At 40.5% G+C, this 19,856-nt stretch overlaps 1 protein-coding gene across 2 annotated transcripts in view; it reads left to right on the plus strand.

The window, feature by feature from the left end:
- Window positions 1-19,856, plus strand: part of XKR4 (XK related 4) — a 422,655-nt gene that overhangs the window by 341,021 nt on the left and 61,778 nt on the right. The window lies entirely within an intron of this gene.

Genomic DNA, 19,856 nt, shown 5'->3' on the forward strand with positions numbered 1-19,856 from the left:
ATAGTACAACAGCACAGAATGTGGGAAGAATTATATAAAAACACAATGAGCCATTTAAATGTTCCTAATTGTAGCAATTAGGCTAACTCACATGAAGCCTGCGCTGTCAGCAGAAAGCCAAATGGAATAAGTGGCAAACAGCCATTTATACACTACAAACAACAATTATAAAATTCATCCTCAATTGTTTATAGAAAAAAATATCTTTTTATTATACATATGAATCCTTTCCTCTTTGTTCTGCTACAACAGATGACATCTAAACTGAGAACAGACCAATTTAAATCTAAGAACAGACCGAACTGAATATGAAATTCTGCATTTGCACTGTTTCCCATATTTCTTTGTGTTCACTTTGTTTGTTTTTTTAAACAGGTTACTGCAATTAGTATAAATGAATAAATTTTTAGAGAAATTCTGTATTGGATTTACTCATTTCTAAACTGCTGCAGTGCTCTGTTTGCCAAGATGATTTACCTGTTCAATCAAATGCAAATTTCACCCTAGAACTGAGGGCATGGTCCTGCAAAAACTTGTTCATCCAACTAGGCCTTATAGGAATAATCTCACCGAATTAAATTCTATGTTGATATTTTGCAAAGACTTTTGTAGCCCATTGGACCTGATTCTGATCTCATTTACTTGTTTTAGGGTATGGCTACACTTACAGCTGTACAGCGCTGGGAGTTACAGCTGTCTTCGTACAGTTGTGTAGGGAAAGCGCTGCAGTGTGGCCACACTGACAGCTACCAACGCTGCAGTGTGGCCACATTTGCAGCATTTGCAGCGCTGTTGGGAGTGGTGCATTGTGGGCAGCTATCCCAGCATTCAAGTGGCTGCAACATGCTTTTCAAAACGGGGGTGGGATGGAGTGTGACAAGGAGCGTGGGGGAGACAGAGAAAGTGGATTTTTGGAGCTGACACTGTTCTCAGCTCCCTGCCTTGCAAGTTCTAAGGACTGGAAGATACACAGCACCTACCTTCAATCATTTAAAAAGTTTTGACCCCTTCCCCCACCCCTCTCTTATTCACTAAATGCAAATTATGCACTCCTAAATAGCCTTCAGACCACATAAGCAGCTGCTCAACATGGACTCCCCTCTCTCCTCAAGCAAACAGCTGTGAACATTCCAAAGCAATTCCCCTGCCTCCGCTCACTCGCTGGAGCAAAGAGCAGGTGTTTGTTTTTTAGATAAGTAGCTCTGGTTTGTTATGGACAGGAATTCTGGGATACCTCCTAATACCTTGGAGGCCAATAACAGCACTTTTGGTGGCCACACTTGATGAGCAGCGCTGCATCACCAGCGCTGCAATCGTTACACCCCAAGCAGACCAGGTGTACAGCCAGTGCTGCAGCCAGGGAGTTGCAGCGCTGGATGTGCCTTGCAGGTGTGGACAGTTACTAAGTTGCAGCACTGTAAACCCACCACCAGCGCTGCAACGCTCCAGTGTAGCCAAGCCCTTAGAGTGGTAACCTCATTGTCTTTAGTGGAATTTCTCCTGATTTACATTGATGTAAAAGAGATCAGAATCAGGGTCATTGACTTCAGTGGACAATTTGTATGAGTAAGGATGACTTTTGTGGGTAAAGATTTGCAGGATCAGGCCCTCAGTCTGCATTGTTAGCTCCACCCTGAAGTCAGCTGGAGCTTTGCTGTGGACTCTGATGGCAGCAGGATGAGGACTTAATATTGCTCAACTACAGCAGAGAACTGTACTCTAGACTTAGTGATGCTAATCATTTGTCTCTCTTCAGTGCTGACACTAATATAGCTGAAGTTTGTCCGGTTGACGGTTTTTTATTTGTTGACCTATTCCTGTTAAGTGGACTTTGAAAAATGTCTATCCAATTCCAGTCCTTTCAAATTAACATTGTACTGTTTACTCTGGAACAGAACAAACACATTTATCAGAAGCAACTTCATGTAAACATTGGAGTTCAAGCCTGCAGTTATGGTTTGGATTTCATTATTAGGACTGACTTACTTGTGCTGGGAAAATCTTGTACACACTGGTAAGCCACATGTCTAGTCTGGATCCTGGAGGGAAGATGCCAGGTATACAAATAAGTATCTGGCTGATGGATAGACACAAGGGGGCTAAAGAGATGTCTGTCGGTAAGCTTTGCAGGCATGGAAAGATGCATCCTCCAGCATATGTATGACGTAATTTGTGCCATCCACACATCTAGAATTTATGCTATGGGTTAATTTTGGGACCAAGGCATTTTAGCTATATTATAAGAGAGTTGTGGGTATCACATTTGGGGTTGGGGGCTTGCTAGGATTTGGTAAGCTAAATTACCAAATAATAGAAAATTCACATGTAATAGATAAAAACAATTCACTATTCATAAAAAACACTTAGCCAAAACCTTATTCTCTTGAAATGATTAGGACAAGGTCAGTTTGAAATATACCCACTAATACATGTGGAAACTACAATAGCAGGAGCACTAGCTATGCCTAAAATAGATATGCCCTTCAATTCTATAGGTATATTGCATCCCCTTACTTCAGACCCTATACAAGGATATTTGCTTCTGGTCTCTTATTCCACGGGCAGTTATTCATCGTCTGGGAGCAAAAAAAAAAAAAAACGCCAGATCCAAACAGTGGCTGTTATGCAATTATTCTGCATTTCCAGCAGGCGGACCAAGTTATCTGGAGCTCTGATGCACTTTCTTTCCAGCCCCAATGTGCCCACTTTTGCTGCTTTGCAGGCAAGAGGTCAGAAAGGGCTGAGTTAAAGGAGAACAGACCCGGCAGAGTCTAGTGCAGCATATGGAACAGTCACTGCTCCACTGGGAAATCTGCCTATGGCCTGGAAGTTGCGTGCAAATGACCCACTCCATGGGGTATGCAATAAATAGGCTTGGATATTTGCCCTAAACAATACTGTTTATGAAGATTGTTTGTTTTTCTTACACAAACAATGGGCTCACATTGGGGCTATATCAAACACACAGTTTTAACTTTATTATACGTGGGGGGATAACAAGTGTACATAGAGATGCACAACACAAAGTGTGTGTGTGTAATTCCTGAAGTGTTGATGGGAACATTTGTCAATAGAAATAGATTTACATAAAGAATTTGTAATAGAATTATACTTTTTTCTTCCTTAATTTTGTATTTTTTACTCACTGTACAAACACTCTCTAGCAAAAGCGTGTGCTATAGGAAGCCACTGACATGTTTCTGGCAAAGTGAAGAGCTATAGGGTATGAACTAATTGGTAATTGGCATCTGAAAACATTTTATTTTTCTCCTGGACCTCATCATTTGATGTAACAACCTAATTTTAATGCTCCAGGACTCTTACCTCTTCCTGAGCACTAAGGGCCTTATCCAGCTTCCACTGAAATCAGTGGGAGGCTTTTCACTAACTTCAGTGGCCTTTGGATCAGGTCTTAAAGACTCAATCCCACAAAGCACTGCTCAATACCAAGAAGTGCTCAGCCCCCTCAATTCCCATGGAAATCAGCAGGAGCTGAGAGTGCACAGCAGGATGTGCTGGATCACACCCTAATTTCTTAGTTAAATTTAAAATGATGGTAACTGTGAATGCAGTTATCTGGGAGAGCCTAATGCCGTTATATGTTTAGATTATGTTAAATATAAATGTGAAAGCACTGTGTATACATTGTGGCAATAGTGTACAGTCTGTGGGGTTACACCAGTGCAACTGAGAGCAGACATTGCTGCTTAGGGTTCAGTCCTGCTCTGACTGACGTCAATGGTAAAAGTCTCATTTGACTTCCTTAAGAATAGAATTGGCCCCTAACGCAGACTAGTACAAAAATTACAGAGTAAATAGTTTTCACAATGGAAATAAGTCTGCTGCTAATAATGCTGTAGAAGTGTAAAGAGACAAAGAACGTCAATGCTTATTGGCACAGCTCCAGTGGCTTCTGGTATATGCCAGATCTCACCCTGGTTAGAATCCAAAGTGTGTGCGAAAGGGAGAAAACCGGTCAGGGCTTGTCTACACAGGAGGGTAATGCACTCTATGGGGTTTAATGTTGTGCATTAAGTGGTCTGTGTACCCCTTCCTGGTGCACATAAAGGGTTCCTTGTGTTCTTTATCATAATGCTATTTCAAACAACACTATGTTAAAAGCACACCAGCAGGGGCTACATGGACCAGTTCATGTACAACATGTTAGTGCACTTGCGTTGTCACACCCCCAGAACGTGCATTACCCCACTGTGCAGACAAGCCCTCACAAAACATCGGTTTCCTAGAAAGTTCAAATAGCTATCCTAAGCTTTTGACTTAGAGAGACATTGCAGAGACTGCTAACCCAACCATACAGTGTCTTTAAAGTTGTGCATATTTAGTCTTGTAGCGCATTTGGTGTTTCTGTGTGTTGAGAGGATCAGAAAATATACTGAGCCTTCCAGGGCTAAATTATTAAAAAATACTAACCTGTGATTTTGATTAATCTTTAATAAAACAGTTCTGCTTGGGTGAGAATCCCTCACGTGCGGAGGGCTCCACAGAAGGTTGAGCACTTCTTAAGTGCCACTTAACGCCTAAAACGTAAATAATACATATGCCTTGTATTCACATGGGAGAATTTCTCCTTCTGTATTTACAATACAATACAATACCATCATTGTCTTCTTAATTATTGTAATTATTTCTGTTTTATGAACTGTAGAATATGTGAAAAAAAATCCAGGGCTGAATTCTCATTTCCACTAAGGCCCTTTTATGCTGTGTAAGGGGGCCTTAATGTAGATTGGACTCAGGCCTAAGTCTCTGACAGCTCGTTGTTTTTGATCTATATTAAATTCTGTGTCTAGTGAAGCATCATCATAAGGAATAATAGAGTGATAACTGCAACAGGGAGAGCATCGTTGGCTTTTAGTGTTTTGGGGAGGCAGTTGTACAATATCTAACGCTGGTAGTTTAATAAAAAAAGATGGGGAATAGAAGATGCCTCCAGTTATATTTAATCATCTAAAATGCTAAGTAAAAAAAAAAAAAAAAAGCACACTAACCTTTAGAAAAAACAGTGAAACAATTATAAATACTCCTGCAAGCGGTCCATGCACACAACTCCATACAGGCATTGCAAGATTAGGCGCTAAATATAAATATTAAATTTGGTTAGTCAAGGAAAACAGGACAAATAGCACCAGCGAAGTTAGGAGGCCCAATTCCACACTGCGTTGCTCCAGTAAATGCTCCTGGAATGCCACTAAAATCAATACAGCTACAGTGCATAACTGGAGTAACCAGTGGTGAATGTGTTTTTAATTTAATTTTGATTGCAGAATACTATGAGGATTTGTTGTCAAACACAGATAGTGTTACCTGATATACATGTTTAAAAAGGAGAAAAGTGCTAGTCCATGGTGTATGTAGTACAGAAAATATCAGATGCATATATTTTAAGGGAATGTTACATCTGCCAATTTAAATGCAACACAAGTGCACATTAGGGGATATTTCAAAATTATTACTATTGCATCTATGTATAACTAATACAATTCAGTCACAACTCATTAACATATCAAAGAGCCATGTCTTTGTTCTCTCTTATTCTGCATTTTTTTCAGTTCACCCATATGTCTTAACCTATGTTTGATGAGAATTAAAACACATATGGCTAAAGAGGAAACCACTGGAATGCTCGCTAAAGACTCTTGAGTCTGCAGTAACATTATATATATCAAAAAAGCCCTTACACCTTCACAAGCTTCTGCATACCACAACCCCACTTTAATAAAAAGCTTATTAAGCACACGAGTAGGCCTATTGTCTTTTCGAAGGCATGGGATTGCTCATGCTTAAAGTTAAGTGCATGCTTAAATGCTTTGCTGCACGGAGTTTTATGTGTGCAATATCTGTGAGTTCCACATCTGAATGGTCATATTAATGACAGAGTTGAAAAGATGTGGTAGCTTTCCAGTGAGATCTGAATTATATACATATATAAGGTGAAAGTGTCCTAGTATTGCTGTAACATGCAAGGGGGAGAAGAGGGCACAAGGAGGCGGCGCGCTCCTCCTCTCTCACACGTACACCCATGCATGCACAAACAGTAAGGCAGAATCTCTGCAGTAGAACTCAACAGAGCACAAGGGGAAAAACTGGCTAACACACTAGCCCGCACATCATAACACATAGAGGCATGGAGGTGTCCATTTTAGGTAGCCTTTCCCCCTCCAGCCAGTTAATGCATGTGCTGTGGTCAGCTGCAAATACTAGCCATCGGCACACTTTGCTCCTGCTCATAGTAAAGTCAAGGTATATTTCATAGCTCATTGCCCACTCCAACACTCTTCATGGAGTACTTTCCTGGCCAGATGGAGACATTTCACTGATGACACTAGATGGTCCTCTGTGCTTCCGCTCTCTGCCCTGGTCAGGGCAGGATTTAGCCCAGAGTCAGCACTATGTGAACAATACAAAAATCTTATCTCAGCAGAGAAGTCACCAGTACTATTAATATGTTCATAGTGCCAGCATGTATTTGCTGATGCTATTGATTCCCCCTTTCTATTTTTACAGAAACACCTTGGAACGTGTCAAGTATTACTCAAGGTGATTTGCAGTTAATTAATTCAAGAGACATTTTAATTTTGCAGATTTGTAAATTTAATAAAGTAATCAAGCTACTGCAAGCAGACATTAATCAGTTAGGGGGAAAGAACACCATTGTTAGCTTTGTGCCATACTGTGCCTAAGGCTGGAGAGAGAGAGAGAGAGAGAGAGAGAGCGCGCTAAAAGAAATATGTTAATAAATTCGTACTTCCTAATTTCTCATCCATCTTATGAATCATTCATCCATTTTATTTGTTTCATATAAGTAAGTTGTATTAAAAATGGATTGGTGGGGATGGCTCAGGGTATTGGGAATGAGACACACAACCTTGTCACTAGAACATCTGTTCAACTATGGCCAAACTCAACAATGAACAAAAAGGCATTTCTAGCTCATGACTGTTCATTGGCCTTTGTGAAATGATCAGTTCCTAGTGGAGAAAAGTCCACATAACCGAAGTACGTGGCAAGCTCAGCACTGAGGCCAAGGATTGAATGGACCTGGGGAGAATATGCTTTCACTCCAGAAGTGGTAACACCAGATCAGGAGGTAGGCATTTTAGTATGAGGCAGAGTGGGGAAGGTCTCTACCAGTGCCTGTACTATACTTGCTCTATGACTAAGCAAAGAACTTTTCTCATCAAAGTAGTTATTCTAGTACCTTTCACAAGCACTGAAATGGTAGGATGGTAAATTTTCAATGCAATTTGTAAGAAGAGTGACTGAAAATGTTCGTTACCATTTGCTGATTGGCAGTTGATCTCACCTCATTCTAGTTTATTGTGGAAACGCACCCACATCATAACTGACAATCTCAGCAGGGAGGCATAGGATTGAAAGGACATAGAGGAAGACAAATGCTTTCTCTCTTCAAGATTAAGGCACGTTTGTGGCGCAGTGTGGGAAAGATGGCACTGCTGCTTTCAGTGAATAAAGAGAGGATTTCAGTCTCTAGAGCTCTCAAATTGGTCCCCTTCATTAGACCTAGGCTTTGAGTACACTGCCATGCACTTTGGACTATGGACGTGCAGGGATGAAAGTAACCTAAAGGACTTACCGGTATGCCAGAGTCCTGAGCAGAGGGCATAGCCTCAAATCGGAAAAGGTGTGACTTCAACCAGAAGAGGCGGGGCCTTTAAAGGCCCAGGGGCTCCAACTGTGGCTGGGAGCCCCAGGGCCTTTAAATCACACCCCCTCCACCCCGAGCTACCAGCTGCAGAGGTCTTGCTTGCCTAAAATCAGCAATTGAATCAGCCCTGACTGAACCAGCAGTTAGCTTCAAGGTACCACAGTTTTATGCATGACCTTCCTCTAAGTTTGCAGTGCTGTCATCACAAGTCTGTTTTGTTTACAAATTCACAAAAACAAGATCATGCGATTTGTCAGTTACTATTTTGACTTCTTTGGGAGGTTTTGTTCCTGCAAAACACACAGTCTATATATTCCCCCTCCTCGTTAGAAATATCACATAAACCCACATTGATGAGCGAATGAGAAAATAGGTAATACCATTGACAATACTTTGCTTTCTTATGCTGTAACTTACTGCCAAATAAACCCTGGTTACCCTTACAAACTTGTCAGTTGCTTTAGATGCTGCCTTAGTTATTTTGACAGCTTTACCTCAGTATTTGTAGTAGTTGAGGTAACAAGTATGGGAAAGTTGAGTTAATCCTACAAATACTGACGTAATTGTAGTTATTTTATCCAAGGCAAAGCTAGCAAGTTTTTTAAAAGAACAACTGTACCTTTATGCGCCACATCTATTTTGTATTGAAAGACAGAAACTGGGAAATGTTCATAGTAAATGGCTTTTGTCTCTGAAATCATTTTTGAACCTACAGAACATCAAAGAAAGGTTCAGTAAACAAAGATCATATTGGATCAGCGAACATAGCTCCTTGCCTCACCATGATTCCAATTTAACACTGATGTGGGTATAGTTCCCACTGAATCCAATGGGATGGCTGACTGGCCCCATAAATTTTGGCCTATAAATAAAGTTCAGACAGACTAGACCTTTTGCTGGCCAGTCTTCAAATCATATATTATTCACAGGTGACTGTGCACCATACAAATATGACCATTGCTGTACTTTCCCTGGATAGTATTCCAAGGTCAAGAACATTTGAACAGTGGCAGCTGGATTCTTATTTTGTCTAATGCATGCTGGACAGCATTGTTAATAAAATGCTAGTTTTAGAATCGCTCTTGTTTATGATGATGAACCCAGTTTGATCTTTCAGATCCCAACCTGAGCTGATGGCATTGGCAGCCAAGAGAGCCATCATTTTACTTGTAAGCGGAGTACCTTGGCTATGGACGTCATTGAGAGGCAATAAACATGCAGTCTCACAATGCTAATGTTCTAAAGTCATTTTTTTCTGTGTGGAACCACACTTTAAAAGTTCCTGTAGCCAGAGGTGGATTAAGGTTTTGTGGGGCCCTTGGCCAGAGCAAGTGGCGGCTTCTCCCCATCCTTTTTGCCTGCAACCCCCCACCCCCGCCCCCACACACTTCTGCCAAGGAAATGGGGTCGGGGCACAGGGGCTTGCTCCGTTCTGCCCGCCTGGTGCACCTGCCCAGTGGCTTGCCCTGCAGGAGCACCAGGCGTGTGAGCGAGCAGATCAGGTGAGGGCAGAGGACGCCCATTTTTTTCATTGGCCCAGTGGCTAATCCGCCACTGCCTGTAGCTCTCTACAATCTTCTTACATTAGATCCCATGCTCTTGAAATAACTTGACAAGTACAGGACTGCAACAGATTTGCCAGACACTTTAGGGCCTGACCCAAAGTTCACTAAAATAAATGGATGCCTTTCCATAGACGTCAGTGAGCGCTGGATCAGACCCTAAATAAAGAGTTGTTCGTTTTTAAATCTTCAAATTAATTTTATTTCTATGGGAGCTTCTAAGTAAAATCTTTTCAAAAAACCAGCTCACTTTAATTTTACCAACAGGTGAAATCCAGCCAGTAATCAGGTTTCATTATGGGCCCCATTCCTGACTGTGCTGAAGTCAATGGGTATTTTACATTGCCATCCATGGAAGAAGGGATCAGTTGTAAATGTAATTGAAACATTTTGGGAGACATGTTCTTGTAATAGCTGGAGAGATGGCAACTGGGTGAACTTCAGAGTTCTGTAGTAAATAAAAATTCTTGAGCAAAATTGAAAACTTTTTTTTGGTAAGGATTATGTTTTCTGTGGAAAAAAAATGACATTTCAAACCATAAGCTTCTCTTTCAAGAGGAATACAAGTCTCCCATCTAAAGCCTGAATTAATGGGCTGTAGACAGGAGAAGGTTGGGCAAGTTGGGGGTAAAACTCTGCCCTCACCCAGGGCCATACACCAGCCATAAGTGAGCTGGCGAAGCAGCTGCAGCCCGCCATGCTACCTGCATAGGACACTGGAGGCATCGGAGTCACATAAATGTGTATCCAGTACTCAGACCCTGATCTGCTCCATCATAACTCTTTGTGCTGGATTACACAAGGTTGGCACAGACGTCCCTACTGTGGTGCACTTTGTGGTTGTGCCACAAATCCAGTATTGCCACAAACCCAGGACTGAAGTGGCATGGAGGGCCCAAGGGGATTTTACTCTCAGTGCAGAAGCCTAAGTTAAACCCTATTAAACACTAATGGGAGTTATGTGCTGGCGCTGATGGCAGAATAGACCCCCCACCATGAGAGATTTCAGTGGGCTTTGTGGGTAACACAAGAGCAATCATGTATCAAAGAATATCTTCCTTCATAGTAACTTAGTGATATTAAAACTTCTTTTCATTGGGCTTGGAAAATAACAAGTAAAAGACAAAGAAATAATCCTTTTCACATTAATCTTCATTGGTACACCAGCATTTCATGTAACTGTAATTTCAATTTGTAATCAAACTTGAATACAAGGAGGGGGGGAAGGGGCTGGAACACCATGCTTTAAACCTATCCTAATATGTAAAAAGATCTGTCCTCCCCCTGAATGCATGAGGAATTCACAAACATAGGTCCCATTAATGTTTTTAATACAGCATTGCACAACAACATAATGCGGGAATTAGGTTCATGAGTATAAACCTTTCCCAAGTCACTGTTTTTTCTTGGTTTGCAGAATTAGGCTAAATTCTGTTCCCAGTTACACCCATGAAGTAATATGGAGATGGAATGTGGCCCACCCTATCAAAATTACTGATGGAACCAACATATTCTAATTAGTTCATTTCAGCTCAGAAGCAACAGTGAGTTCTTTTTTAAATGAAGCCATTGTCAGTAAGGGCTCAGTTGTCTAAGATCCTAAGCACCTCTTAAAAACTTTTCAGAGGTCTATGGAAGCACCTTCCAGGAGTGGTCTCTAATAAATGCAAAGTAGCATTTGCTGTCTATTATTCCTGAATAAATTAATTGTCTTTTTAAAAATATGTTTCAAATTAGCATAACAGATGTTTAGAGTTTGCATTAAGGGTGCCTGTACAATTGTAGCAAAAGAGACTAGAACCAGAAAAGGGGTATATATAGAGAGATAGAGTGATAGTTAAACCCACTTTGTGACATAAGTGGTTCCAGAAGGTAGTGTAGTATATCCAGCACAGTTTTTATATGTTATTTGCTAAATTAAGGTTGGTACGGTAACATGTTAGCGTAATAACATAGCTATCAATACAGTAATGCATTACAATAGAAATGCCTGGGGAATATACTGTTTCTTTAAGTCAATACACAATTACTTCATCTGATTAATCAATGAATAATACTGAGCCAGTTACTTTAAAGGGTTAAGCTATCAACATTGACAACTTTAATGCCCAAAACGCAGCTGAACGCCAGACCTCTGAATTTACATAGGAAAGTTAGATTTGTACGACATTTGTAGCTTTGTATGCACAGGAGTAACGTGCAGTGTGTGTGTGTTGCATCAAAGTGAATATCATGCACTAGACCTCAGCTGGTGTAAACTGGCATGTCATGGAGCTGTGCCAGTTTTTACTACCTCAGGCTCTGGCACAATGAATTTGATCTGTAATTTTAAAAATTGCTGAAAGGTCCTTTTCACTGTGTACTTTCAATTCTCTGACTCAAACATAAAAACACTGTCCTCTCTTCCTGAAAAGAATTCTCTAGCTCAGCAGAGTCTGTCCATTTTTTGCCTGGCATATTAGTCGTACACTATAGAACATTGACCTACCCTAGAAGAATGAGTTTTCCATCCTGCCACCAGTCTGGACTCCAACCTCTCTTTGTCTGCACTGGCAGAAATGGGCCCAGTAATGCATCACTGGCACAGCTCCAATGGTGGTAGCAACAGTGGAACCTGTAGAACCCACGCATTTTTATCAACAACTAAATCTGCCCAGAGCAAGGTTAAAAGACATAGTGGTAAAAATATATGAACTTGCCTGAGCTTCCCTACCCTTTATCTATCTTGACATTTCTAATATGGCTACAACTCGTAGAGTTTGGATCCAAGATGAATGAAGGATCCCATTTTTCCCAGGTAGATGCTAATTTGAGTTCTGGCCTTAAAGTGTGGCCTAGTGTCATGCTATAACCTTTAATATGCTGAGTGAAAAGCGAAAGAATGGAACTGAAATTATGAAGCATTGTTTTAAAAGGATGCTTACAACACATTAGTTATTGAATGGCAGGCTCTAATATAGTAAAATGTCAAGCTGGATACATGTCTTTGTGCCTTGACCTTAGTGATAGCAAATAGAAAACATCTCCTGCCTGGTAAGTGAACACATAATATAGCCTACACAGATGCAGTTGATTTTTTTTTCTTCTGCAAATTCATACTTATGTGGATGAGAATATAGAAAAACTATAAAACCAGACACTCATCCTCAGGATTGTTTCGTGGGAGGAAAAAAATATCTTGATTTATCCATTTGTGATACCTGTCAATTTTAAAGGTGTGTCCGTTTGCTTCTTTCTGATTTGAAAGCTGAGGACTTTTCTTCTCTCCCCCCCAGCCCCAAAAAGGATTTTTTTCCCGCTTGTTTTTATATTAGAAATATCAAGTCTTGACTTCTCTGTATTTGCTGAAGAACTGAAAAAATAATGAGATTAGTGGAGCATCACAAGAAAATGAAACCTGAATAACTGAGAGGGAACGCCTGACAAATTGCTGAGAGAAAGTTTCAACACTCCACTCTTTCATTTGAGAGCTAAGCTATACCACACTCCAGTTCTCAAGGATTCCATTGAATCCTCTGACAATAGCAGGAAAGCTTTAGGGCCAACATTTTCAAAAGCAGTTGGTGATTTTTTGATTCCTCCATTTCTGGGAGCCCAACTTGAACCACCTTAAAGGGCCTTGAGTTTCAGAGGCGGGGAGGAATTCAGCACATTGTGAAAATTAGGCCTTTTAAAGTGCCTCCAGTTAGGCAGACAAAAGTGGAAGTACCGTTTGAAAATCTTGGCCTGTATTCCTAGTATTTTGTAGGTAAAAACTAGCAGGGGGGGAGAAAAATCCTTTTCAGGTTTTCCTTATTTGTCAAAAAGAAACCAAAAAGGGCACAAACATGTTTTTCTTTCTGCGTCGTTTACCTTTAAACCTTAATGTTCTGAATTTATGGCTAAGGTAAATGATCAACCTTCTCAGAGGCATAAAACATATTCTCGCATGTCTTGTCCAAGCACCTTCAACTTCCACTTAAGCTTAGGTGCTTTACTGAACTGGGCCTCTTCTCCTCATTATTTTTTATTTGGATTGAAAGTTTGTGCTAACTGCCATTGTAATGAACTAGCATCATTGCAGAAACATTAGTTACATAAATGACCGTTTGGGTTATTGGGGTTCCGTCAGTAATATAGTGAGGATCCATAACAAATCAGAAGAATAGGTCACATTTGTTAATTAGGTTTGTGTATGTTTCACATGAACCCATACAAAGCTGAATATGATGAATCATTTGTATTGCAGTAGCACCTTGAGTCCCCAGTCAGGGGTTGGATGCCCCATTGTGCTAGGCATTGTAGGCACTTAAAATGAAAAGATGGTCCCTGCCCCAAAGAGCTTCCAGTCTGATCCAAGTACCCCTGAATATCTCAGTGTGTTTCTGTGTGTTTATCACTGGTACTTTTAATAGTTTAAAGAGCCACTTATGAAACCTGAATAACATGAGATCTGGTGGGCTTGTGGTATTTCTGCCATTCAGGAACTGAAATCGCAGAAGAAGACAAGATCTCACATGTCAGCCCCACAAACGGCTCCCTGCGACAATAAAAAGCCTGGTTAAAATGTACATGCGAATTGACACAAATTCAAATAGAATAGTCCATGCTTACTGTAACTGTTAACATACTAGGAACCTTTTCATTTAAAAATTATATAGATTCTTGCTTGGCATTAAATCATTGCATGATATAAAACTAATTCCAAATGAGTGGGATTTTTATTGTCAACATCCTAGTTTTGGTTCACTGATTATTTTAGGTAAATGCATTTTACATCTAACTACCTCAGCTGCCTTCAGTTTCGTTTTGAAGCATGTTAAGTCATGGACTCTGTCATTTGCAGGGTTTGTTTTCTTTCCATTTTGCAAAAAGCCGTTTCAAACAAAGCCATGTTGATCAATTTATAGATGACATTTAGCAAAACATAATTGCTGACAGTTGTAGGGCACGCACTTTATTTCTAGGTTTTGTTGGAGAGTTATCTAAGAATCCAGGAAAAAAACCGCATACAAGCTGCTTATATTTGCTTAATTTGCCTTAAAAGATTTGTGCTCTTTCCTGTTCAAGTTGTATTCTTTAACTCTGTCTTGTACCCCCATTTAAATCACAAAAACTAAAGTAACAGTTGGCAGATGAATAGCAAAAGGGACAGAATGGACCAATAGTTTCTCAGTTGTCTGTTGTAAACTGTTGCATTATACACTGAGTGTGCTAAATAAGTGTTACTGTGCTTCTACTCCTTAGCCACCATTACAGAAGTAAGTTATGAAAAAATCACGTTTATGTTTATGGAACAGTGTAGATATTCCCCCCAGTACAAGCACAGTGACTTGAGTTGAATGATAATCATGGCAGTACTTGTGCTTTGACTTGTAAACATTGTACAAATGTATTTGGTATTCTATTTGAAATGAAGAATCAAAATAGTTATTTAAAAAAATCTTCCTGTAAATATATATATTCAGATTCCATGTATACAAACATTCCTTTAGAGTCCAGATTGTGAAGAGTGTCTTTATTGGCTAGAGACTGCTGTCTCACGTGGCAGTGGTTACATGTGCTATAGTAAAGAACACAGTGTGTGAAGTATTTGATGTACTACAGTACCATAGTTCTTCTGGTCTGTTAAGTAAGTTGCAATTTGTGATGAAATGAATTTGAAAGTAGTGCTTCATACTAACAAATTTCCTTGGTTACAACTTGATTTTTCTTGTAAAACTTAAAAGGAAAACTTGAAAATTTTATATATTTGGATTTTGTAGATTTTTTTTATTTTATTGCAACACAAAGTACCAAAATCATTAAATAAAGTACACTGTGGTCATTTTACCATGCCTCCTGTGTTTTCTTTAATGCACGTCTTTATTTATGATGAGGCAGTGGCAATGCACCAATCTTACAGTTCTCACTGAAGCAAAGCCCCCATGGGGCCAAAATCTGCTCTGTTACTTCTGTATAAATCAGTTGACTTATTCTGCAATTACACCAAATAGCTGAGAACAGAATACAGACCACTGAAGTCAGAGATTTTTCTCCAGTATGGATTGTAATATCTGTCCCTTATTAATAATAATTTAATACCACTTCCACACAAGTGTCCCAATGCTCTTTCAAAACATGAATGAATTAAACCTCATAACATGTGTAAGGTAGGTGATATTATCCCTGTTCTGTAGATGGGGACGTTTGGGCACAAATGGGCTAAAGGCCAGATTTTTGAAGATATTTAGGTGCCTACTGGAATTTTCAAAAGCACCTAGGTACTTAACTCTCATTGCTGTCAAGTAAATCCCACAAGGTGCCTAAATAGTTTTAAAAATCTGGCACTTAGGCTACATCTACACTTCAGACCACTTCTGGCAGCGGGTAGGTACATGCCACAGAAAAAAGCCAACTGTGTCCACACTGTGGCATGTAATTACGTGTCAGTGAAAGCTGCAGGTAGTGGGGAAAGGCACCAGCAGCTCCCCACTGCTAGTGCCTTTCCTGGTGGAGGAAAGGCTGGCAGGGGGGACACCCCCGTCAGAGCCTTTCCCTGCTGCTGGGGTCATTCCCTGAGGAGGGGAAAGGCTCCAGCAGCAGGGAGTTAGCAGAGACTTTCTCCACGGCCTCCCTCATGCCTGAGCCGTTCCTCGCTGCTTGAGTCTTTCCCTGAGGGATAGGCTCCAGCAGCAGGAAGGCAGCAGGACACTGCACTGCTATGCTTGGCCATGTACAGAGCTGTGTAGGATATGTACTCACATACATAGCCACACCTTTCAGGCATGTCTTTACTCACCTGCACTGCCTCACCAGCTACACTGTTATTTTTTTGCTGTGCTAGAAGAGGCTATGTGTTTAGGTACACAACACACCACCAAAAGAAGCGTGGAGTGTAGCCGTACCTTTAGAGACTGGCACAAAGTAACGCAGGACGTCTGTGGCAGAACAAAGGACTAGAGCCCAAATCGTCAAGTCTTCATATGCTTTAACCGGTAGAATAAACCGTGTTACCTCTCTTCCTCCATGGTTTGTTCTTGTAAATGTCATTGGAAGCACTGCATAAAAGAAGACAGAGAGCTAGACAGCCCAGTCTAGGTGGAGTCTAAGGGGAAAAGAAACCTAAAAAATAATCGGGGGATGGTGGGGGTGGACTTATTTGGAAAGATTTTTGAAAAGCTTCAAAATGGCTAAATGACAATGGAGGAAAATAGTAATATTACCACCAAGCCTCATGAGTCTATCAGAAGTCTTGTGATATTTGGAATTTTCCTTAAAGCCTCAGCTTCCAGAATCATGTGATTTACAAGGGAGGCTCTGCTTTTTTTAAATAATTTTCTAGCCCGTTTACCAAGAAAAGCTTGAAAGTATGACCAGTGTGCACTCAAAAAGGCCAATAAAAAGAACCCAATGTTATTTTAATCTCCTGCTTTTTGAACACTTGAGGTTATTATACCAATTCGCCATAAGTGTGTGAACACCCAAGCCAAGATCATCTTGAGATCAACACACAGATCCTCAACATGCCCATCCCCCTCCTACCATGCAAATGGAGCATGCCACTGCATTATTCCCCATCCCTACTGGGAACCAAAGGGGATCTGTGGAAGCACAAGGCCTCCTCATCAACTGCCCTAACCTCCCCTCGATTCGCTTGGCTCATCCAGGTGAGCACAGGGTGAGAACCATACATCTTCCATAGGATTAATAAAGATAAACTGCACAAGAGAAGCCTCATGGAACGCTTTTCTCAGAGATTGCTCGATTGGTACACAAAATACAGTGTGTGGTACTCAACATGCAGCAGCCTCCCCTTTTCAAGGAATATCTTCCTTTATAATAGACTAGTCCCTAGTGCATGGTTGCCCTTGTGTAGGAATTTTTTCCCAGCATGCCTTTCTGAAAACTAGCCACTTAAATTCGGCAGAGACAGACAGCTACAGGCCTGAGGTGGCTATTTGGTAACTTTGGCTTGCTGCATCGCCCTCTCTTTCAGCTGGTTCTTAATTCCTTTTATGTCTCCTCTCAGTTTTTCCCGCCTTATCGCTATGGCAATGGCACAGTCTCAGATCATTTTACCACCGTGGGAATGATCTGGACCCAAGAATAAAGAGAAATTATTTAGAGCCTACTGAGATCAGTAAGTGGAGGGGATTCTCTACATACAGATCTTACCCTATATGTATGGATTTGTATGAAAGGGAGTGCAACCCAGGCCCTCAAAGGTAGTTAGGTGCCTAACTCCCATTAAAATCCGTGGGAATTGGGTGTGTAATACCTTTGGGGCTCTGGGCCTGGGTGGCTGCTGCCTTCATGACAGCATCTTCCACCCATTTCTGGATCCAGTGGCAAGCATTCAGCTGGCCTGGGGTTCCATCAGGGGAAAGACAGGCTTCCTGAGACTACAGTAACTTCTGAACAGAGCCTTCCTGGGAAAAGATTTCAGCATGATGCTAGTCCTCTATTCTTAATTTGTACTTCCCACATAAAGGGAAGTTAAACTTGTCCTCTGCTTTGGACCAACCAGAGGCAGCAGGGTATTTATCCAAATACATGAAAAAAAAAAAAAAGGCAGAGAAAGCAGGGTAGTGAGCTAGTGTTATTCATGCCACTGCTCATCTGAGCCACTCTTAAAGGGGAGTAGCAAGGAATGTTTAAGGTTAAGCCAAAAACAACCAAACCAAAAGTGAAAAAGTAAATAGCAATGCACCTAAGAACCTGTCTTAAACTAGCCTAAGCAAACTTATTCATCTATTGTACATATCTCACAGAAGTGTCATGGGGTCTAAATAATTACTTCTGGTATAGCACTTGGAGATCTTTAAATGCAAGGTACTGTAAGTGGAAGCAGTGCAGCGATTCTCTGGTGATACTTACTTTACAATTGCTTCGGTCAAGACAGACTGGAAATTATCTTTTGTTCATCATGTCTAGGTTCACTTATGTGTTGTGTATTTATAAAACCTATCTATACAGCGACTTATGCAATATGTAAATACAATGAGAAAGGAAGGACTGTGCAGTGTTTCATCTTTAACTCTCATGTTAATGCAAGTAAAAAAATATCTTCATTATCATGGAAAACAAAGAATGAGTTATAGTCAACTACACTAATGTAGATCCAGAATAACTGATCTCAGAATCTGACCAATGTCTATAAACTGAGCACAGGAGTGTTGATTAATTTGTTTTTTCATTATTATTATTATTTTACAAGCCAGAACAGTCATTTTGCTTACATGTATCTGCATGTGAGATTGAAGACAGAGAGATATATTTATATAATGGGCTTTGCAATAGTCATTTATTTTTAATTCGTATTTCTGATAATATGCTGTGATCATGTACTATTCTCCCACAGAAACACCCAATTAATGTGTAAAGATAACAAGCCCCAAGATTTCCCAGTGCTGTTGAGCTGCTAGGCACTGAGTATGTTTACATGATGAAAAGCCAATAGCACCTATGTAAATTCAGTTTTATCTCTGTTCTCCCAGGAATATATTATTACCCAAGAAGATCAGCTTATTCAAGCAAGATCACGGAATGTCTCCTAAAATCCAGGGAAACAAAGATTTGGAGGTACAATGAAATGAAACACGACATGCAATTAATCAAAGCTGAACCTACTTGAAACCAAGACAATACTGGAGGAGGAGATGGGGGAGTGAAGCATGAAGTCAGTTGAAACCAATTTGCTGGTTCCTGGATTTAGAATTAGAATCTAATTAATTTTGAAACATCAGCCCAAATTTGAAATTAGAGCTACTCATGATTTTTAAGCCAAGCTCTTGATTTTCTTAGACTTGGCTCATGATTGCTGGGACTGGTAATACTGGGTTTAGCAGACACTGTGATGGGGGAAAAGGACCTCCTCTTTCCTCCAGCATTGCCGTAGCAAAAGAATTCAAAAAGTTTTTATAAAGCTACTGGTCAGAATTGTCCTGAAGTCTCCACCACCATTGCTCTGACCATCTGCCTTCATGACTGTTGCAGGCAAAACAAAGGTGACCAATGAATGTCGAGTTGTAGAAGAAGGTCCGTCCACCCTATTGATGGTGAAGGATAAAAGATTATTATAAAATCCAACCAAACTTTCAATAGAGTGAAGGAACCATAATTTCCCTCAAGGCCATCTGGAAGCACTATGGTCCCATTGCCTGGATGGTATCGACTGCACTAAAATCAGCCCAAGAGTTTCATCCAACCAGGATTCTTTTATACATACAAGATCAGGAGCCTCGTCTGAACTTAAATCATGGTCTGCTGACATGGTAATTACTCATTTTGCATTTAATGCCATCAATCCAAAAGAACTGACATCTGCCGACACCCACACCTCTCAAGAATTAAACACATGTGAAACCCATGTTGTTGAGATTAAACTGCTTGATTGTCACAGTTTCCTGCCTTGTCACCCTCTTGCCATTACAAGACAGAATGAAGAACCACAACCACACCAACCACCATCATCCACTGGGCCTTCAGATTCTTCAATGGCCACAACCACTGGGCACCACAACAATTTCCTCTCAGGGAAGGTACAAATTTCATCCTAAAAATGCTTCTCTTACACATCAGCAGAAGGTATAAACACACAAGTACAAACAAAGGGTATGTCTACACTGCAGCTGGGAGGTGTAAGT

Source organism: Gopherus flavomarginatus, chromosome 2 (genome assembly GCF_025201925.1).
Source record: "Gopherus flavomarginatus isolate rGopFla2 chromosome 2, rGopFla2.mat.asm, whole genome shotgun sequence".
In the NCBI taxonomy this organism is placed as follows: Eukaryota; Metazoa; Chordata; order Testudines; family Testudinidae; genus Gopherus; species Gopherus flavomarginatus.